General features: G+C 43.3%; 1 protein-coding gene across 1 annotated transcript in view; it reads left to right on the plus strand.

The window, feature by feature from the left end:
* LOC126267274 (uncharacterized transmembrane protein DDB_G0289901-like) overlaps window positions 1–23,657 on the plus strand; it is a 154,307-nt gene that overhangs the window by 97,203 nt on the left and 33,447 nt on the right. The window lies entirely within an intron of this gene.

The raw sequence follows: 23,657 nt of genomic DNA on the forward strand, positions 1-23,657 counted from the left end.
TAATTTCTGAACGTCTTCGAAAATTGTTCTCGTGACTTGATGTATTTTCCGACGTAATCGAATGTAAGTCGCCCACGTGGTGAATGCTGCACTATCAGTACGCCTGTAAATCTGAAAGTGTGTCTGTTATGCGTATAAATGCGAAGCAGGTAGCTACGAGTTACAGAATAAAAGTAAGTGAACTTAACTACGAATCAAACAAACAAATACAACTCGGAAAAGTAGTAGCTAAAGGAGTTGTTATTCTGAATATGGCAGCTACCGCGTTCAGAATTCAGAAGACAAAAACGTAGTATTCACGGAGATATAAATGTGTTGTGCCAAATGATGATGGATGACTACCCAAAATTATATAGTAAGTGGTTAGTTATATATTTTCAAGTAATTCAGTCTAAAGCCACGGAGATCAACAGTCATTTTCATGGCTAAATTACTGCCAACGAATAGAGTTTTGGAATTTGCTGGCACTCTGTCCCTAAGAACATCTTTAACGTGACGGAATATACATTTGAAACTAACTCTCCAATTATCATTTTTTTAAACACTGACCTATAGAATTTTCCCTGACAAACACAGCTCAAACTTAACCTTTTCATTTATAAGCAAAATACACAAGCGCAACGGAATCTGACTGCTACACATTGACAACATGACTACCAATAATTAACATAAAAGAATGGCACTAAATTGCAAGAAATCCTAACAATAATACAAACCCAAGAAATATGAAACTTCCTCCAACTCTGTTAATTGCCTAAACTCATTTCAATCACGAATCCCCATAGTGGAAACCTCATTCTTTTTTATAAGTCACTTACCTCACAGAAAATCTTCATAACACGAACTACAGCAAGTAGCAACAACGGCCAACCAAATTAAAAGATTCTAACTACAGTACTATAGACTCTAACTACTAGGAGGGTTAGCAAAATAAAGATTTTGTTGAAGAGAAAACAATTTATTTAGAAAACTTTACCTTATTCATGTGGCATCCAGTTCCACTACCCAAACATTATCAACCACACATCCATTACCATGCATTTCCTTGCGTCTCACTTTAAATGCATGTTCCACCAACACAAAGTCTCCTCCAAGAATAACGCGTCCGTACACTTCCCTATCCACTCGCTAACTGCCAGTCCGTCCAACCACAGAATCTCTTGCCGAGGGTGCAGAGTGCTGTCAGCGGCATTAATACAGTCTATAGCGCTGCCATCACACAAACTTCCCTTGTTGCCTGGAAAAAACTGTGATTCCTCCTATTTTATTCGAGATTGCTCCATGATGTCGCGTTTACGAAATCTCTGACTCAATATCATATACTTGATCGAACTTGTTTTCGTTCAATGCATTAGAGTACTCTCTTGTGGGCAAGGTGAGTAAAATTGCCCACTGTGATGCAGATAGTTAATCGTCGGCTGCTGCTAATAATAATAATTATAAAAACAATAACAATAATAATAAGGTTAGAGGAAGCAATGCGGAGCAAACATTCTTCATATTAATCCATTGGAAAAAGTTAAAGACGGCTGGTGATAGTGGGTGCATACATCATTAGAGGAAAACTATCTGACGCGGATTTGACCATTAGATGGCAGGAAAGGCGGACTGCCAGCACAAAAGGAGTCGGGGAGTGTTGTGGTGTCAGTAGAGGAGCAGAAACTGCGGAATGGATTGGTCAGGAGAATTCAACAGCTTCGAACCTGGACTAGGCACTAGATATCACCAGAGTATCAAATCAGTCAGGGACGTTTCAACTCTCCTAAAGCCATTTATGTGCCCCGTTGGTGATGTGATTGTGACGTAGGAACGCAAAGGAACAACAGCAACTAGACCAAGAGCAGACACACTTAATGTAGGCTACAGACGGACATTCCGGAGGATGGTTGTAAACAATCGAATGAAATCAGCAGACGGCATCACTCATGAGTTCCAAAGTGGTAGCAGCAATCTAGCTAGCACAATGACTATGCGCTCCGAGTTAAAAAGTACAGGGCACAATGATCGAGCAGCTCTTCGTAAGCCACCCATTTCTGTTATAAATGATATGCGACTCTTGAGTCGGAGTAAAGAGCAACGCCACTGGGCAGTGGATGACTGGAAACATGTCATTTGGAGAAACGAATTATGCTATACTTCGTGGCAATACTATGGAAGGGTTTGGATTTGCTTGATGCCTGAAGAACGCTACCGGCCTACATGTGTAGCGCCGGCAGCGAAGTACAGAGAATGCCGTGTTTTGGTATGACGATGTTTTTCGTGGTTAGGGTGCGGTCTCATTATTGGATGCCAAATGCAGAGGTGTACAGTAAAGGAATAGCTCGTAGATGATTGTTTTGTCAGCATGTCAATGCATCCTGCCCTAAAACTGCATTTGAAAAGCACTATGTTGTGGACAATAACAGACAGTATGTGATCAAAAGTATCCGGACACCCTCAAAAACATACGTTTTTTTCATATTAGTTGCATTGTGTTGCCAGGTACTACGTATCAGCGACCTCAGTAGTCATTGGACATCGTGAGAGAGCAGAATGGGGAACTCCCCGGAACTCACGGACTTCGAACATGGTCACCTGATTGGGTGTCCTTGTGTCATACGTCTGTACAAGGAACACGTACAGCACAAAAGCGTACACGCCGACCTCGTCTGTTGACTGACGGAGACTGCCGACAGTTGAAGAGGGCCGTAATGTGTAACAGGCAGACATCTGTCCAGACAATCACACAGTAATTCCACTGCAAGTACTATGACAGTTAAGCGAGAGGTGAGAAAACTCTCATTTCATGGTCGAGCTATGCTCATAAGCCACACATCACACCGGTAAATGCCACACGACGCCTCTCTTGGTGTAAAGAGCGTAAACGTTGTACGATTGAACAGTGAAAAAATGTTGTGTGGAATGTCGAATCACGGTGTACAACGTGGCGATCCGATGGCAGGGTATGGGTATGGCGAATGACCAGTGAACGCCATCTGCCAGCGTGTGTAGTGCCAACAGTAAAATTCGGAGGCTGTGGTGTTATGGTATGATCGCGTTTTTCATGGAGGGAGCTTGCACACCTTGTTGTTTTGCGTGGCACTATAATAGCACAGGCCTACATTGATATCTTAAGCACCTTCCTGCTTCCCGCTGGTGAATAGCAATTCGGGGATGGCAGCTGCATCTTTCAACACGCCTGTTAATAATGTACGGCCTTTGACGGAGTGGTTACACTACAATAACATCCCTGTAATGGACTGGATTGCACAGAGTCCTGATCTGAATCCTGTAGAACACCTTTGGGATGTTTGGAACGCTGACTTCGAGCCCATTCTCACCGACCGACATCGGTACCTCTCCTGGGTGCGGCACTCCCTGAAGAATGGGCTGCCATTCCCCAAGAAACTTTCCACCACTTGATTGAACGTATGCCTGCGAGTGTGGAAGCTATTGGCAAGACTAAGGGCGGGCCAACACTATATCGAATTCCAGAATTACCGATGGCGGTCGCCACGAACTTGTAAGTCGTTTTCAGCCAGATGTCTGGATACTTTTGATCACATAGTGTACCTGAAACTGACTGCCCTGCAAGCGTTTGTGTTGAATTTTCCTCGAGCTTTCTACGAGCCATAATTTGTTGATGATGCTGTTGGTCGCGGGTCACCTTCAGTTTTATAGGCCTCATGATACTGGTTGCATGCTAGAATGACTCCTCCGTGAGCACGAATCCAGTGCGCAGCGTTCGCAAAGTCCACAGAAAATTCACACTGCGTGTACGAGCTGAGTTTGAAATGTCCTCTGTGGCATGTTGACAGACAAAACAGTGTTCAATAGTCGAACTATCCTCTCTTGCCTTTCACGAATGTAGACAAACCATGCTCTACTGAGAATGTGGGTTAATTTATATCTCCTTTACACAGGTGGACTCTCGTAGTGGTTTCCTGCGGTAATAAAGAGTATTAAGGAATAATTTTCCGATAAGAGAAAACACAAACTGTGCTAGCCATGAGTGGGTGATGCAAAACGGTTTATGAACAGTTCAAGTAGAGTCTTCGAAATAATCAGTAAGCACCAATTTGTTGAAAGTTCAAGGCATTACTCAGGGAGAATAACACATGAAGATGTGGGATAGGCAGTACTAAGGAATGAAGAAGTGCTCTTGAAGTTCTCTGAAGCTATAGATACTGCGATAAGGAATAGCTCTGTAGGCAGTGCAGTTGAAGAGAACTGGACATCTCTAAAATGTGCGGTCACAGAAGTTGAAAAAAAAAAACAACATAGGTACAAGGAAGGCAACCGTGAGGATATAGTGGGTAACAGAAGAAATACGTCAGTTGATCGATAAAAGAAGGAAATACAATAATTTTCAGGGAAATTCAGGAATAGAAAAATAACAGTCACTTAAAAACGAAATATATGGGAAGTGCAGAGAAGCTAAGGCAAAATGGTTGCATGAAAAATGGGAAGAAGCCGAAAAAGAAATGACTGTCAGGAGGACTCATTCAGCACACGGAAAAGTCAAAGCAATCGTTGGTGAATTCAAAAGCAAGAGCGGTAACATCAAGAGTGCAATGGAAACTCCGCTGTCAAATGCAGATGAGACACCGGATGGGCGGAAAGAATACACTGAAGGCCTCTTTCAGCGGAACGACTTGTCTGATGGTGTGATGGAAAAAGGAACAGGAGTCGACAGGGAAGAGATAGGGATACAGTATTAGAATCACAATTTAAAGCAGCTTTGGACAACTGAAGATCAAATGAGGTTCAAGGGATAGATAAAATTGCGTCGGAATACATAAAGTCATTGGGAGAAGTTGCAACAACACGACTATTCACGTTGGTGTCTGGAATGTGTGAAGATGAAGACTGTATGAAACTGGCGATAGACCATCAGATTTTCGGAAAAACATCATCCACACAATTCCGAGGATATCAAGACGCGACAAGCGAGAGAATTATGGCACAATAAGCTTAAAACGTTATGCATCCAAGTTGTTGGCAAGAACGGAACACAGAAGAATGGGAAAGAAAATGAGTATCTGTTAGATGACGATTAGTTTGGCTTTACGAGAGGTAATGGCACCAGAGAGGCAGTTCTGACGTTGCTGTTGATAATGGGTACAAGATTGAAGAAAAATCAAGACATGTTCATACGATTTGTGGACCTGGAAAAAGCGTTCGTCAATGTTAAATGGTGCAAGATATTCGCAATTCTGAGGAAAGAAAGGGATAAGCTGTAGGGAAGGACGTGTAATATACAGTACGTACAAGAACCAAGAGGGAACAGTAAGACTGGAAGACCAAGAACGGAGTAAGAATATGAGGCAGGGATGGAGTCATTCTGACGTTGCTGTTGATAATGGATACAAGATTGAAGAAAAATCAAGACATGTTCATACGATTTGTGGACCTGGAAAAAGCGTTCGTCAATGTAAAATGCTGCAAGATATTCGCAATTCTGAGGAAAGAAAGGGATAAGCTGTAGGGAAGGAAATGTAATATACAGTACGTACAAGAACCAAGAGGGAACAGTAAGACTGGAAGACCAAGAACGGAGTAAGAATATAAGGCAGTGATGGAGTCATTCGCTCCTGCTGTTCGATCTACTCATATACATCGAAGAAGCAATAACGGAAATAGAAGGAAGGCTCAAGAGTGGGATTAAAATTCAAAGTGAAAGGATGTCAGTGATAAGATTCGCTGATGACACAGCAATCCGCAGTGGAAGTGGAAAAGAATTACAGGACTTGTTGGTTGGAATGAACAATATAGTGAGCACAGGATGTGCACTGAGTAAATCGAAGAAACACGAAAGTAATGAGAAGTAGTAGAAATGAGAACAGCGAGAAACTTAACGTCAAAATTGAGAATGACGAAGTAGACGAAGTTAAGGAAGTGTGTTACATAGGCAGGAGAATAACCCGAGATGTACTGAGGAAGGAGGACATAAAAAGCAGACTAGCACTGGCAAAAATGGCATTCTTGGCCAAGAGGAGTCTACTAGTATCAAACATAGGCCCTAGTATCAGGAAGAACTTTCTGACAATGTGTTTTAGGAACACAACATTGTCTGAGGTGAGTCATGGACTGTGGGAAAACGGGAAGAGAAGGGAAATGAAGCATTTGAGATGTGGTGCTACAGACTAATATTGAAAATTAGGTGGAATGGTAAGTTAAGGAATAAAGAGTTTCTCCGCAGAATCGACGAGGAAAAGAATATATGGAAAACACGGGTAAGGAGAAAAAAATGTTCAAATGTTTGTGAAATCTTATGGGACTTAACTGCTCAGGTCATCAGTCCCTAAGCTTACACACTACTTAACCTAAATTATCGTAAGGACAAACACACACACCCATGCCCGAGGGAGGACTCGAACCTCCGCCGGGACCAGCCGCACAGTCCATGACTGCAGGGAATAACTTGCTGCTAGAGGGAGCTGTTGAGCGCAAAACTGTAGACATAGGTTCGAATACATCCTGCAAAAAATGAGGAGGTAGGTCGCTACTCTGAGATGAAAAGGTTGGCGCAGGACATTCAGGAGAGTGATGACTAAAAAGGAAGTAGGTTTTCTGTGAGGTCACTAAATCGCTTAAGGCTTATGCCGGATTGGTTCCTATGAAAGGGCACGCCATATTTCCTTACTCATCCTTTCTTCATCTGACCTTGTGCTCCGTCTCTAGTGTCCGTCCACCAAATTACATAATCATATCAGCAGAAAGGTGCTCGTCGAGCATATCGGAGTTTCTTATAACGTCTCAAGTCTCTTTACTAAACAATGAGACGATATCTGGGCTTTTCATGATTTCATTCCGTCCTGTCTTCATTTCCTTCACAATATACACTAACATTTGAGAAGTAATAATATGATGTTGAAAAATGACGAACTTACTGTAATGGGCGATCAAAAACATTTCCATTTGAAGACGATTTTGCAGCGTATGTGCAATATAGCGCTACTCCGACGCGGTGTAAAAGCACCAAGTTGTAGGCAAGGGATCCGCGCAGCATTCGTGTCTTTCCGACATGCTAGTGGTGAACACGGAAACGTGAACTATGGTGGCATTATTACCAAATGCAGCTTAAGAGGACCAGAGTGCTGTTATTCTTTTCTTGACTGCCGGCGGACAAAGACCGGTGGACACTCATCGGAGAATGACGAATGTGTATGGAGCAGCATATCTGTTTGTGAAATGGTGTGCCGAGTTCCTTGCTGCTTCATGATAACGCACGTCCCCATGTCGCAAATACCGTAACGCGGAAGTTACTCCAACTCAAGGGGGAGACACTCGAGCACTCGCCCTGTAGTACTGCCCTCCCCATGCGATTATCAAGCATTCGATACCTCAAAAAAGGGCCTTGAAGGGTCGTCGATTCATGACGGAAGAGGGTGTGCAGGAGGCAGTTCCGCACTTCTTCACGCAGCAGGCCATGGTGTTTTATCATAAGGGTATCTTATATCTGGTGCGTCGGTGAGATGTTTACCTCAGTTTTTCCTGTCTGCTCCACCGATTCTAGTGTGTACGACCTTCGAACGGAAACTTTTTGATCACCTTATGCTTAGTTGTGACGGAATTACACTTCTGGCTCGAGAAAATTACTGTCCGATCAAGAAACCTGAGCATTTTCTCATTAGGTTTCCACAATACACTACTGACCATTAAAATTGCTACACCAAGAAGAAATGCAGATGATAAACGGGTATTCATTGGACAAATATATAGTACTAGAACTGACATGTGATTACATTTTCACGCTATTTGGGTGCATAGATCCTGAGAAATCAGTACCATAATAACCACGCTTGGGCATTGAATCAAACAGAGATTGGATGGCGTGTACAGGTACAGCCGCCCATGCGGCTTCAACATGATACCACAGCTCATCAAGAGTAGTGACTGGCGTATTGTGACGAACCCGTTGCTCGGCCACCATTGACCAGACGTTTTCAGTTGATGAGGGATCTGGAAAATGTGCTGACCAGGGCAGTAGCCGAACATTTTCTGTATCCAGAAGGGCCCGTACAGGACCTGCAACATGCGGTCGTTCATTATCCTGCTGAAATGTAGGGTTTCTTTGTCTACATCTACATGCACATCCGTACTCCTCAAGCCACCTGACGGAGTGTACTTTGAGTACCTCTATCGGTTCTCCTTTCTATTCCAGTCTCGTATTGTTCGTGGAAGGAAAGATTGTCGGTATGCCTCTGTGTGGGCTCTAACCTCTGTGATTTTATCCTCATGGTCTCTTCGAGAGATGTACGTATGACGGAGCAGTACACTGCTTGACTCCTCGGTGAAGGTATGTTCTCGAAACTTCAACAAAAGCCCGTACCGAGCTACTGAGCGTCTCTCCTGCAAAGTCTTCCACTGGAGTTCATCTATCATCTCCGTTACGCTTTCGCGATTACTATATTATCCTGTAACGAAGCGCGCTGCTCTCCGTTGGATCTTCTCTATCTCTTCTATCAACCCTATCTGGTACGGATCCCACACTGGTGAGCAATATTCAAGCAGTGGGCGAACAAGTGTATTGTAACATACTTCCTTTATTTTCTTATTGCATTTCCTTAGGATTTTTCCGATGAATCTCAGTCTGGCATCTGCTGTACCGACGATAAACTTTATATGATCATTACATTTTAAATCACTCCTAATGCCTACTCACAGATAATGTGTGGAATTAACTGCTTCCTGTTGCTGACCTGCATGTATCGAATGAAGGGTAGAGCCACGGGTCGTAACACATCTGAAGTGTAACGTCCACTGTTCCAAGTGCCGTCAATGTGAACAAGAGGTGACTGAGACGTGTAACCTATGGCACCCCATACTATCACGCCGGGCGATACGCCAGTAAGGCGATGACGAATACATGTTTCCAATGTGCGTTCACCGCGATGTCGCCAAACACGGATGCGACCATCATGATGCTGTAAACAGAACCTGGTTTCATCCGAAAAAATGACGTTTTGCCATTCATGCACCCAGGTTCGTCGTTAAGTATACCATAGCAATCGCTCCTGTCTGTGATGCAGCGTCAAGGGTAACAACAGCCGTGGTCTCCGAGCTGATAGTCCATGCTGGTGCAAACGTCGTCGAACTGTTCGTGCAGATGGTTGTTGTCTTGCAAACGTCCCCATGTGTTGACTCAGGGATCGAGACGTGGCTGCACGTACCGTTACAGCCATGCGGATAAGATTCCCGTCATCTCGACTGCTAGTGATAACAGGCCGTTGGGATCGACCACGGCATTCCCTACTAACCTCCCGAACCCAGCGACTTCACATTCTGCTAACAGCCATTGGATCTCGACCAACGCGAGCAGCAGTGACGCGATAGCATAAACCGCAATCGCGACAGGCTACAATCCGACCTTTATCAAAGTCGGAAAGGTGATGGTACGCATTTCTCCTCCTTACACGAGGCATCACAACAACGCTTCACCGGGCAACGTCTGTCAACTGCTGTGTGTGTATAAGAAATCGGTTGGAAATTTTCCTCATGTCAGCACGTTGTAGGTCTCGCCACCGGCGCCAACCTTGTGTGAATGCTCTGAAAAGCTAATCATTTGCATATCTGAGCATCTTCTTCTTGTCGCTTAAATTTCACGTCTGTAGCACGTCATCTTCGTGGTGTAGCAATTTTAGAGGCCAGTTGTATAATATTATTACGCTTTATATACGTAGATTTCTGAAATTAACGTGGACCTATACTGGAGTGTTTCCTTAAGAAAGAGTACGACCTTTTATTGCCCAATTCTAGTAAAATTGAGCTTCCTATAGTTTCAACGTAGACAGAATGTGAACCTACGCTCTAACGTTTCAATAAGTCCTAACAATGAACTTTAATCCACTGCCGTACTAACCTTTGCATTAGGCCTCTGTTTACGACGTTTTTCTGTAATTGTTATTTAGAAATTTCCACCTTTTGATTTTCTGTTTATCCTAATTTCCCATGCGTCAGACGAAGTAAGATATTCAGAATGTTGCGTATGCCAGAATGTGGAGTAATAAGCACAGTGTGCCGTTTGCTGCTAGTAGGTGAGGAGCCGTTGTATCGCGCTGGTTGAATACAGACACTGGTTTCGCAGCGAGTGGAAAGCCGCCTTCACGCACGACCGAGGCAGATGGCGTACGCCGCGGGTAAGTCACGTCCGGCAACTCTTCAGTCGCCCCGCTTCCCATAGAACAAAAACTTACGACTCTGTCCCTTAGGCGATGGAATCCGGCCACACTCCTCGTCTCTTAACTTCTGTGTGCACTGCTCGACTCACAATGGCTTCGCGTCTTAGGGAACGAAGCGTTTACTGTTTTTTCCTGTAATGGCTGTGTCAAATGCTATTGCCCTCGTGTCCTACCGGGCAGCCATAATTAAAGTGCAACCATTCACATAGGTTCACTGTTGGCTGTAATTATCGTACGGCAGCGAAACTTGGTTGATATTATAATGCGTAAATGCGGAACCGATTTATGCTAGAAAAAAGTAGTTCCTCTTTTGGCCTCCAGGTCCACGTCCGGCGCTCTGAATGCAAGAAAGACGTATAGAAATGTTTCCATATATAATGGACTAGGAACGGGACGTGGGCAGAAAAGGTCAAACAAGAGACAAAGGCATACTGTTCATTTTATAATTAACCTCCGCTCTCACAGTTTGATGAATATGAGTACTGGAGACGTCGACGAGATGCTGTACAGTGCCAGATTTGCAGCTGATGGCCAAAACTTGAACTAATTTTTTGCCAGCGTAAATCGGTTCCGCGATAATTCATTAATATATATTCCAAGTTGAACTGCTAAGCCGTAATTACAGAGCACACTGGACCTCACTGAGTATCTGTACTTTAATTATAACAACCTGGTACATTTTTATCATTAATGTGTTCTGTCCTAGTACAATTATTGTCTTACTGTCGACTCTACAGCAGACATAAAATGTTCAGAGTCTAATCTCTCGACACTCAGGCAATGTGGAGACTGACAGCGGCGACGATATCATTTGTGTGCAAAATACGCTGCTGTCTGCTAAAATTGCAATAGCAAGAAGAGGCAATGCCATTTATCATACAGATTAGGCAGATGATAGTAAACAGTTGATTAGAATGACAGAACTTCACTCTGACCGTGACAGTTCATTGCGGTGAGAAGCCGCCACTTGCTATAATCACAGCCTCTAGAGTTCGTGGCGTGGAATCAAAGGCAACCTGGATATGCCGCAGGGGAACACACGGCAATGCGGTTTTAAGGCCCATCCACAAAGCATAGACGGAAGTTGCGGGACGAAAAAAATAAACAAGTTGCCGATATTCGATGAGCGACGTGTCAGGCAAATGCGCAAGCCAGGGAAGCAGTGGTACCCGTCTTCCTTCCAAAAAGGTTTGCACATTCCTTGTAACACGTGCCCAGGTGATTATCCTGCTGAAATATGGCACGTGGAGCTGTCTGCGGATGAGACACTGACTCCGGCTCTAAAACCTCCGTGATGTAGCACTTATTGTTCCGATTGCTCGTAATACAAGGAGGCGAGATCGCATGCCAGTGCCGAGTGTAACTATCGCTTTTCCATTCACTTAAAACTTCCGGGATGATTGATCATGGTCAATATCTAAAATTTTCCTAAAACGTTTCGACTCCGGCTTTGGTTGACGTACTCAGACGTAAAGTGGCGAACTGCAATCAGAACTCGAGGGAGCGCCGAATATATATAGGCAATATAGAGGGCATCATGTGACGCCGGCTACTAGATTATATCTGACAGTGCCAGCTTTCTCGATTGAAAACAATCGATCGTTATTCTGTTGGTGTAAAGTCGACTTCGATATGACATATAATATGACACCTTCCACTTTCCTACTGAAATTAGGACGGTATTTATAACTCTCAATAGCCTCTCTATAGATGCGAGCATAATAATGCGAGTCCGCAGCTCGTGGTCGTGCGGTAGCGTTCTCGCTTCCCACGCCCGGGTTCCTGGGTTCGATTCCCGGCGGGGTAAGTGATTTTCTCTGCCTCGTGATGACTGGCTGTTGTGTGATGTCCTTAGGTTAGTTAGGTTTAAGTAGTTCTAAGTTCTAGGAGACTGATGACCATAGATGTTAAGTCCTATAGTGCTCAGAGCCATTTGAACCATTTTGAATAATGCGGAGTTTTCGATATGACGCCCGTCGCACAGATTTTTATTTCATGATTATCCTTTTAGTTCACATGTTCTGTTACAGTCGATTTATCTTTATGTCCCAGAGAGTGATTCCTCTAATGTTCAACTAAACTGATGTTTACACTTCTTTTTGTGGTTCTAATAAATTCTAGCTCTCAACTACAAGAAATTTTACATAGATCTGATGCAGCTAAATGATGTATATCTATTGCCTTTCTTAAGTAATCTTTTATCTTTTCTGGTGGGTCTCAATAATATTAACAGAAAAGAGGAAGGTGTCAAACTAGATAAAATATGGGTGTCAACTTTGCACTTCCAGAATGACGATCTACTACTTTCAATCGAGAATGTTGGCCTACCAGAGGTAGTGGCATAGTTCATGTCACGTGAAGGACTGTGGTGCCCTCTATACTGCCTTTATATTCGGCGCTACCTCGAGTGCTGATAGTAGCTTGCTGCTTCACCTCCGAGGATCTCTCCCGCAACCGGATAGGAAACGTTGCGGGGAAGTATTACAAAAAAAATCGTTCAAATGGCTCTGAGCAGTATGGGACTCAACTGCTGAGGTCATAAGTCCCCTAGAACTTAGAACTACTTAAACCTAACTAACCTAAGGGCAACACACACAGCCAAGCCCGAGGCAGGATTCGAACCTGCGACCGTAGCGGTCGCGCGGTTCCAGACTGTAGCGCCAGAACCGCTCGGCCACCGAAAGTATTACATATCGACCACGTCCTGTCAGGCCAAAACTTTTAAGTGAACTTAATACCGGCGGTGTATATCACACTAGTCGTTTGTCCGGTATATCTCTTAAGTTTGCCCTACCAGTCATCGAAACGGATACAGGGATTAGTGAACTCAGGGTTGTCATAGCGAGATTGAAATCCTCCAAAAATAAACGAAAAATATACTATTCAAAAAAGCTGATAAAAATTCACTTGACTCCTTTGGGAGATTATCTACACTCCTTCGAAATTAACATGTAAGTGTAGATCAGATGTGACTTGAATTCAAAGAAATAGTATCGACAGCAATTGAGAGATTTATGCCAAATAAATTAACAAACTACAGAGCTGATCCCCCTTGATACAAAAAAACGGGTCAGAACGCTGTTGCAGAAACAACGATAAAAGCATACCAAATTTAAACGAATCCATTATTTTCAAGATTGGTGACCCTTTACAGAAGCTCGAAATTTAGTGCTGACTTCAATGCGAAGTGGTTATGATACTTTCCACACTGAAACTTTGTCTTGAAGCCTAGCAGAAAATCCAAAGAGATTCTGGTCGTATGCAAAGTACGTTAGCGGAATGTCACAGTCAATGGCTTCTCTGCGCGATAGCGATGGAGATACTATCGACGACAATAGTGCCAAAGCAGAGTTACTAAACACAGCCTTCCGAAATTCCTTCACCAAAGAAGACGAATTCCAGAATTCCAATCAAGAACAGCAGCCAACTTGAGTATCTTAGATGTAAGTATCCTCGGAGTAGTGAAGCAATTAAAATCACTTAATAAAAGCAAGCCTTGCGGTCCAGACTGTATACCATTAGGTTTCTTTCAGAGTATGCTGATGTAGCCCAATGGTTCCATACTTAACAATCATATACAACCGTTCACTCGACGAAAGATCCGTACCTAAGGGCTGGAAAGTTACGCAGGTCACGCCAGTATTCAAGAACGGTAATAGGAGTAATCCACTAATTAAAGGCCCATATCATTAACGTCTATACGCAGCAGGTTTTGGAACATATATTGTGTTAGGATCTTATGAATTACCTCGAGAAGAACGATCCAATGACATACAGTCGACACGGATTTAGAAAACATCGCTCTTGTGAAAAACAACTAGCTCTTTATATAGAAGAAGTGTTGCGTACTATTGACAAGGGATTTCAAACTGATTCCTAATTTATAGATTTCCAGAATTCTTTTCACACTGTAACACTATGGCGGCTTGTAGTGAAATTGCGTGCCCGTCGAGTATTGTCTCAGTTACATGACTGGATTCGTGATTTCCTGTCAAGGAGGTCACATTTAGTAGTAATAAAGTAGTGTTATAGACCCTCTCCTGTTGCTTATCTATATAAACGATTTAGGAGACAATCTGAGCAGTTGTCTTAGGTTGTTTTCAGATGATGCGGTCGTTTAACGTCCAGTAAAGTCATCAGAAGATCAAAACAAACTGTAAAACGATATCTATAAGGTGCGAAATTTGGCAATTGATTCTAAGTAATGAAAAGTATGAGGCCATCCAAATGGATGCTAAAAGCATTCAGTTAAACTTCGGTTACACAGTAAAACAGTCAAATTTAAGAGCCGTAAATTCAACTAAATACCTAGCAATTACAATTAAGAACAACTTACATTGGAAATAAGACAAAGACAATGTTGTGGGGAAGACAAACCACAGACTGCATTTTATTTGCAGAAAATGTAACAGACCTACTGAAGAGACTGTCTACACTAAAGCTCGTCCGTTCAGGTCTGTAGTGCTGCTGTGTGGCATGGGATCCTTACCAGCTGGGCTTGAAAAAGTTCAAAGACGAGCAGCACGTTTTGTATTATCGCGAAATATGGAAGGGAGTATCACTGACATGATACGGGATTTTGGGCGAATATAATTCAAAAATAGCGTTTTTCGTTGTGACGTTATCTTCTCACTGAATTTCAATAACCAACTTTCTTGTGTAAATGCGAAAATATTTTGTTGACACCCATCTATATAGGGAGAAATGATCATCATAATAAAGTAAGTGTAATCAGAGCTCGCACGGGAAGATATAGGTGTTCGTCTTGTCCACTCGGTGTTCAAGATTGGAATAATAGAGAATTACTTTGAAGGTGGTTCGATGAACCCTCTGTCTGGCACTTAAGTGTACCCATTTAGATATAGATATATATGGTAGCACCTAACACACGTATGTAGCCGCAGTTGCAGTACAAGTTGAAGGACGAGTCGTCCAAAAACACTACATTTTGCCACGCAGCACGCCAGTGACGCTATCCACATGCACATTACTGTCCGGGAAATGTGTGGTTTCTAATAACCGAAGCTGACCCAATGGCGTGAGTACCACCAGTCCAGCCCTTAGCAGGCGACGTCATAGTGTCGACGCAGAGAAGTTCATATCAGTAATAGTGCTACATCGTCGAACAAAGACTGTAGACGAAACTGTTCTGATGGTTACGGCAATGCGGATAAAAACGGCCCTCACCCTGTGCTGTGGTCTCATTGTGAGGTCCAGTTCGCTAAGTACGACCCTCTTCTACCCATTGGTTCCATACATGCATCACTATCGCAGCAGCGTGCCTGCACGAGACGCATCGTGAGGGTAGGACAAACATGTTTCACGGAGACTAGTCATTCTGCCTCCTTCGATCTCACTCACCAGCTGATATGGAGTGCTTTGATGTCGACGAAGCACACTGGCACATGCTGGCACTTTTCCACTTCGTTTGACACCTTTGCACCGCCTGACTGTGGCGTAACACTGACTTGTCCATTTACATAAAAGGGGACGCTATCTCTCTACTGTCTGCAATCTTAATCAATTATTATGGTTCAACTGTTCTACATATCCTCAGAGTTTGGAGTCATTCAGGGCATTCCTTCAGGGTCCCGCAGTTTTCACAAACAGTAGTATAATTCCGTTTCGGCAGCCAAGATTTCCGCGGTCGTGGCAAGTACGTCAGACGGGGATGAACCTTAGCCCTCTACAGGAAATATGTGCGTAGCCTGGCGGGCAGATCGGCTGAAGTCTTCGTTACGCCTGTTCTCGAAAATAGCTTTTCAGGATCTGGACTTGCAACCCTGATTGTGTCGTATTGTCTGCAATGGTTCTGATATTATTCACCAATACTGATGTCGGTTCACGTTACTATAGTAGCAGTCGTGGCGTTCGATCTCTACAACTTAGGCCATCGATTAAGCGTCGAATTTGGTTTCCAGATATCACGTGGTTCTCGGCGAACTTACCTCGCGTCAGGCAATGGCACGAAACAAACTATGATGAATAATTTCATTTGAATGTGGACGTATTTTTCCATGATCGTTGTCCACTTGGAACAGTTAGTTTTAGTTGTACACTTTATAAACTTATTTCAGTTGAAAATACGATTTTATATTATATCAGGATACGACGGAGCATTTTATCCAGAATGTGTTGGAGAAACCGACGATCTTGGCACACTTACACAATGGAAGAACTATCTAAATCGTAGTTTATTTATCTCGCCAACCTGCTGTCATCAGACTCATGAAGGAAGGAATAATCAATGCAGACTATTTGCCAAACTTCATATTGAATCGACCCGTGCACAAATGAGATGTAACAATTCTCTTTTACATGATACAGATCCGTACATAATTTGCCGACATTTTGTATATTGATTATTTTTTTAGAAATTCGAAAAGAGACTCGACCGACAAGGCATCAATAGTCCGACATCGGTGTTGATGGGTCTAGGCGAGGCGTAAAGCTTCATGTCGTGCAGTCATCAAGGGTACACGAGTGGGCCTTCGGCTCCGAAAGCCCATATCGATGATGTTTCGTTGAATGGTTCTCACGCTGATACCTGTTGATGGCCCAGCATTGAAATCTGCAGCCGTTGGCGCAAGGGCTGCACTTCTGTCTCGTTGAACGATTCTCTTCAGTCGATGTTGGTCTCATTCTTGCAGGATCTCTTTCCGGCTGCAGCGATGTCAGAGATGTGATGTTTTACCGGATTCTTGATATTCACGGTGCATTCGTGAAATAGTCGTACGGGAAAATCCCCACTTCATCGCTACCTCGGAGGTGCTGTGTCCCATCGCTCGTGCGCTGACTGTGCCACCACGTTCATACTTAATTAAATCTTGATAACCTGCCATTGTAGCAGCAGTAACCGATCAACCAACTGCACCAGACACTTGTTGTCTTATATAGACGTTGCCGACCACAGCACCATATTCTGCCTGTTTACATAACTCTGTATTTGAATTCACTTGCCTAGCAGTTTCTTTGATGCTTCAGTGTAGCTTGAACTGAAGAGCAGGCTGTATTCTTTTTGTTAACCTACACAACGAATAGACGAACTCGATGACAGTAGGATGTTACATAGCCGCCACGGACAGGAGGCAGCAACCCGGTAGCGGCGGCTTGTGCAGCGCTGCGTCTGTGAGGCTGGCGTTCCTGAAGTGGGTTCGTAGCGACCGCAAGTCAAGAAGCGCCCGCGGCTGCGGTGCCGGCGACCGCAAACCGCGGCTGCTGGCCGTGCCACTGAACTTGGCCGCCCAGCTCGCTTGTTACCTCCTCCTCATCATCATCATCTTTACGTGTTTTTGTCTCTCAGTCGTTTAAAGCGCGAAGGAAACAGCTTTTTCCTGTACGTAATCCACTTCTTAGCAATTGAGCTTGGAATATAGGAGGGCTACCTGTTTGTTCAAGTGCGGGTCACTCGTCTATGACTCGCGCATGTTTGCGAACACGAAGAATGCAGCGACATTCGCTCAGACTCCTACATTTACGAACTCCGCAGGCCTCTCTAATATGTACGGACGAGGATACTTTATACCATTGCTCAGTGACGTAGCACACCATCAACACTGTATTCGAATATTAGATGTCGAACGTTTCTCAAACGCACCCTCAAGGAACCATCCCGAGCAATTGGCCAAGCTGATGTGGGTGCCACAGGCGCTCAAGTACGTAAATTGTATACGGGACGCATCGTAATTGGTAGTGATAACTAACACACGCGAAAGTAAACGATAATAGAAGCAAAAGCGTTCCGGTAAACATGCTTACAACGGAAAAATTATCAGACCATATACCGAACAACTGTATGCATTACGTTATTAACAGACTGTTTCTCTTTCGTATTACTCCCCAAATTTGTAATTGCCTTTTCACTTGCATACATGAAATATTTGACCATCTTTATATACTCGTATTTCCAACCACTTTGAAAGAGGATTTTCTAACATTTAACTGTTTGCTGGTGAGTTTTCTATACATACACAATACAGCTTACGGAGTCAAACAGTGTCTTAGGTGTAAAACGTCAATATAAAAGTAAATTATATGAATGTGTGGCGTATGTTCTTTCAGACACGTCCGAGGGAACACATCTCACGCAGAATCCGCAACTGTGATTCATTTTATGTATCTATATCTACATACATACTCCGCAATCCACCATACGGTGCGTGGCGGAGGGTACCTCGTACCACGACTAGCATCTTCTCTCCCTGTTCCACTCCAAAGAGAACGAGGGAAAAATGACAGCCTATATGCCTCTGTATGAGCACTAATCTCTCTTTTCTTATCTTTGTGGTCTTCCCGCGAAATATAAGTTGACGGCAGTAAAATTGTACTGCAGTCAGCCTCAAATGCTGGTTCTCTAAATTTCTTCAGTAGCGATTCACGAAAAGAACGCCTCGTTTCCTCCAGAGACTCCCACCCAAGTTCCTCAAGCGTTTCCGTAACACTCGCGTGATGATCAAACCTATCAGTAACAAATCTAGCAGCCCGCCTCTGAATTGCTTCTATGTCCTCCCTCAATCCGACCTGATAGGGATCCAAAACGCTCAAGCAGTATTCAAGAATAGGCCGTATTAGTGTTTCATAAGCGGTCTCCTTTACAGATGAACCACATCTTTCCAAAATTCTACCAATGAACCGAAGACGACTATCCGCCTTCCCCACAACTGCCATTACATGCTTGTCCCACTTCATATCGCTCTGCAATGTTACGCCCAAATATTTAATCGACGTGACTGTGTCAAGCGCTACCTTACTAACAGAGTATTCAAACATTAAGCGATTCTTTTTCCTATTCATCTGCATTAATTTACATTTATCTATATTTAGAGTTAGCTGCCATTCTTTACACCAATCACAAATCCTGTCCAAGTCATCTTGCCTCCTCCTACCTTCCCGTACACCACAGCATCATCAGCAAACAGCAAACTGAAGGTGGAGGGGGGGGGGGGGGGAGAAAGGAAAGGGAAGGTTTGAACTATTGATGTCAGCTGCATCGGGACTGCATATGGAATCAGAGGCGATGCGTGAAAATTGTGTGCCGAACCGGGATTCGAATCCTCGATCTCCTACTTGCTACGCTGTTGTGTTGATCACTGCACCATCCGGATGCGGTGTTTATCGCACTTGCTTGGACTATCTAGGCGCGCGTATCGGTCGACATGTCCAAAAGAACAGACACTTTGCATTCATATAACTGATTCGCCCCGATGGGCAATGAATCCGCCACCTTCAGCACAGACAGCAGGATCGCATCAGGCCTCCTGCGGGAGTCTCAAAGTAGCGAGCATGGAGGCAGATGGGGGCTACGGATAGGTGGCGCTGGATGAGAATGTGTGTCAACGGAGGGGCGTGCCAAGACAGTCCGCGTAGCTGCGGCAAACTCTAAGCCCGGGTGGCACAGTGGTTAACGTAACAGATCATGGGTTCGAATCCCCGTTTCCCACACATTTTCACTCGTCCATTATGATTCTACCCACATAAATGCCCGCTGCAAATAACATCAATAGTTCTTTTCTTCTCCCTTCACCTTAAATTTACATAATAAAAGTAAATGATATTTTTGTGTTTCTGTACAACGTTTCCGATGGAATACGAAATAATTTGCGAACTGTAGAACAGAAATGTTACATTATTAAATCTAAAAAATTACAATTTTTATATCTTTTCTTTCTATTCAATTTAATAGATAGCAAATTTCCATTGACAGTGCAATAGCACTTGTGCATTCACTAAAAGCTTTTAAAGATCTCAAGAATTATCTTAAATGAATATGAATTATCTTTTCTTTTAACATTTACCCTTATAATAAGATTGAGAAATTTATTGATTTTACAGTGCATTTTCTATGTAGTTGTTCTTCTAGCCGGACAAAAAAAGCACTACTTCCATGATCATCAAATACAGATTTATTTTTAAAGATTGCAAGGTAGCGACCGAGCAATGAACGAATACCTGACAAAAAGAGTCGGATGTGCCTCGACCTGCGTGAGACAGACAGCTCCCATGTACCGAACTGCGTATTAAACGAAATGCAGATTAACTGCTTGAATGAAATCAACATGCCCCAAGTAGTTGGGTTATGATGTCGGTCCCTGGATGTACAATACCTAACATGATATGGATAAAATTTCTAAGAACTAAAACTGAATTCAAGGTCCATTTTTAACATTGCTTTTATTATTTAAATTCATATGAGGGTAACAGCTTGCAATAATCTGACATCATGAAATAAAATTGGATAACAGTGTTTTTTTTTTTTTTGAAAAACAGACACTGTTGCAATTAATTTATATTCAACAAGGCTGGCAAGACAGCACTAAAAAGAGGTGAATAAATAGATAAAAAACATACTGGATTTGAATGACAACCACGGAAACTACAGTCTGAGACTAGCAGCTTACGCGTTTCTGTCCGTGATATTATGCCAAGTCCCTAACACCATATTTATTTCAATAGGTCTCTGATGAGCTGCAAGAACATTTATAAATGTGAAATGACGATGATCGACTGAATATAACCCCTGCTCCATTCGCTCATGAACTTCTTCGAAGTCTCAAAATACTATGTCGCAGATATATTTTGCCGTGTACAGAAACCAGATGGCAGTTCTAAGAGTCGAGGGGCATGAAAGGGAAGCAGTGGTTGGGAAGGGAGTGAGACAAGGTTGTAGCCTCTCCCCGATATTATTCAATCTGTACATTGTGCAAGCAGTAAAGGAAACAAAAGAAAAATTCGGAGTAGATATTAAAGTCCATGGAGAAGAAATAAAAACTTTGAGGTTCGCCGATGACATTGTAATTCTCTCAGAGACAGCAAAGGACTTGGAAGAGCAGTTGAACGGAATGGACAGTGCCTTGAAAGGAGGATATAAGATGAACATCTACAAAAGCAAAACGAGGATAATTGAATGTATTCGAATTAAGTCAGATGATACTGAGGGAATCAGATCAGGAAATGAGACACTTAGGAAAAAAATGGCTCTGAGCATTATGGGACTTAACAGCTGTGGTCATCAGTCCCCTAGAACTTAGAACTACTTAAACCTAACTAACCTAAGGACGTCACACACATCCATGCCCGAGGCAGGATTCGAACCTACGACCGTAGCAGTCACACGGTTCCGGACTGCGCGCCTTGACGCTTAGAGTAGTAAAGGAGTTTTGCTATTTGGGGAGGAAAATAACTGATGATGGCCGAAGTAGAGAAGGTATAAAATGTGGACTGGGAATGGCAAGGAAAGCATTTCTGAAGAAGAGAAATTTGTTAATATTGAGTATAGATTTAAGTATGAGGAAGTCGTTTCTGAAAGTAAAAATGGTTCAAATGGCTCTGAGCAGTATGGGACTCAACTGCTGTGGTCATTAGTCCCCTAGAACTTAGAACTACTTAAACCTAACTAACCTAAGGACATCACACACACCCATGCCCGAGGCAGGATTCGAACCTGCGACCGTAGCAGCAGCGGGGCTCCGGACTGGAGCGCTTAGAACCGCACGGCCACCGCGGCCGACGTTCTGAAAGTATTTGTATGGAGTGTAGCCATGTATGGAAGTGAAACGTGGACGATAAATAGTTTGGACAAGAAGAGAATAGAAGCTTTCGAAATGTGGTGCTACAGAAGAATGCTGAAGATTAGATGGGTAGATCACATAACTAATGGAGGTATTGAACAGAACTGGGGAGGAGTTTGTGGCACAACTTGACTAGAAGAAGGGATCGGTGGGTATGACGTGTTCTGAGGAATCAAGGGATCACAAATTTAGTATTGGAGGGCAGCGTGGAGGGTAAAACTCGTAGAGGGGGACCAAGAGATGAATACACTAAACAGATTCAGAAGGATGAAGGCTGCAGTACGTACTGGGAGAGGAAGAAGCTTGCACAGGATAGAGTAGCACGGAGAGCTGCATCAAACCAGTCTCAGGACTGAAGACCACAACAACAACATAGTTTACCGGCTTGTGTCGGACTGCAACTGAATGAGACATGTTGTAGCTGATTGTTGAATTACGAGATAGCTAGATGTACCTCATCTGCGACGTACATCTGCCTCTGCCGCTCATCAGCTTGAAATTTTCTTTATTCCAGTCTCCTATTCGTCCGTCTCCTCCCTCTTCCTCTTTCTATCTCCAGTCCCCCCCCCCCTTTTCTGTCCATCTCCTCCATCCCCTCTCTTTGCTCATTTCCACCACCACCCACTCTCTGATTACCTTCTCCAACCGCTCTCTTTGTCCATCTCTTCCTTCCTCTTCTATCCATCTCCTTCGTCCCTCCCTAACAGCATTACCTCCTTTTTTCTCCATTTCTTTGTTCATCTCCTCCTCCCATTCTCTCTATCCATTTCCCCTCTCTCCCTCTCTGTGAACATCTGAGTGTCTATCTCCTCATTTCCCCTCTCTGTCTTCCATCTCTCTCCGTGTTATCACCCCCACCCAGACAGAATCCTCGAAAACTTCACTGTAACAGTGCCTCCCGCAAAGCTAACCCAACCCTCCACGCTCCTCCACCTCAGTTATCGGTATTACAATTCCCAGCGTTTCCGCCGCCAATTGGAGTGCTTCCTCCACAATTCCATCCAATGAAAGTTAAAGAACAATGTTACTGTTCCCCCGTATGGTAATTATTTAGAAAGAACTAATCGGTGATACTCCAGCACCTGAGGAACGCACGACATACAATTTTCCCAGTATCGTAGCTAAGACATCCCCTTCTGCCTCCCTAGAGTAGCCCAAAGCGACTTCTCGTACAACATGGAATGATGCAATCTCAATCGTTTTTCAGACAGCATTCTAAAAATGTGCCCTCTTAGCAAATAATTACTCACATGTACCTGCAGCCGTAATGTGACTTCTGAAGAACATTAACTGGCCGACCGAAATGCAATTATTGTTTTCCCCCTGGTTTCTGGCGAGTCCTTCCACTCCCACAGAATAATATGTCGATATTAGCAATCCTCATTTCTTGAAGGTTTCTCGTCAGTAAAAATAAGTAAGCGTGTTACGTTCGTCCCACTGTTATAACTAATTGTTTACTGAAATAGTTTTCTTAGTCACAATCGGGCATGGATTAGGGACAGTTCATGGATTAGGGACAGTTAACAGTGAGAACATGCTGTGTACCAAACCTGATCCATGTTGCCTGAACGTGACATTTTACTTTGCAAATAATAAAGATATTAAATTTTAAGTGAAAAAGACTGCTTTCAAAAGATAACAGTTTATAACATTTATTTCGTTTTTTGAGTTCGTGGATAACGCAATTCCTAGCAATAGCCAGGCCCAATGAAGCCCATATCTGCAGTTAAATTTAGTTACACTTCCAATTTATCGTTTGTCATTGCATTATAGCTTTTACAAATTGAAGTATCATCCAATAACAATTCCCCGCTCCTTAAATAACTGTACAATTGGTAATATAGCTCAGAAAGGTATGTTACTGAATGAGAATGACGATACTGATTTGTCCACTGATTTTATGCGTACCCTCAGCTAATGAAACGAT

Source organism: Schistocerca gregaria, chromosome 4 (assembly GCF_023897955.1).
Source record: "Schistocerca gregaria isolate iqSchGreg1 chromosome 4, iqSchGreg1.2, whole genome shotgun sequence".
In the NCBI taxonomy this organism is placed as follows: Eukaryota; Metazoa; Arthropoda; class Insecta; order Orthoptera; family Acrididae; genus Schistocerca; species Schistocerca gregaria.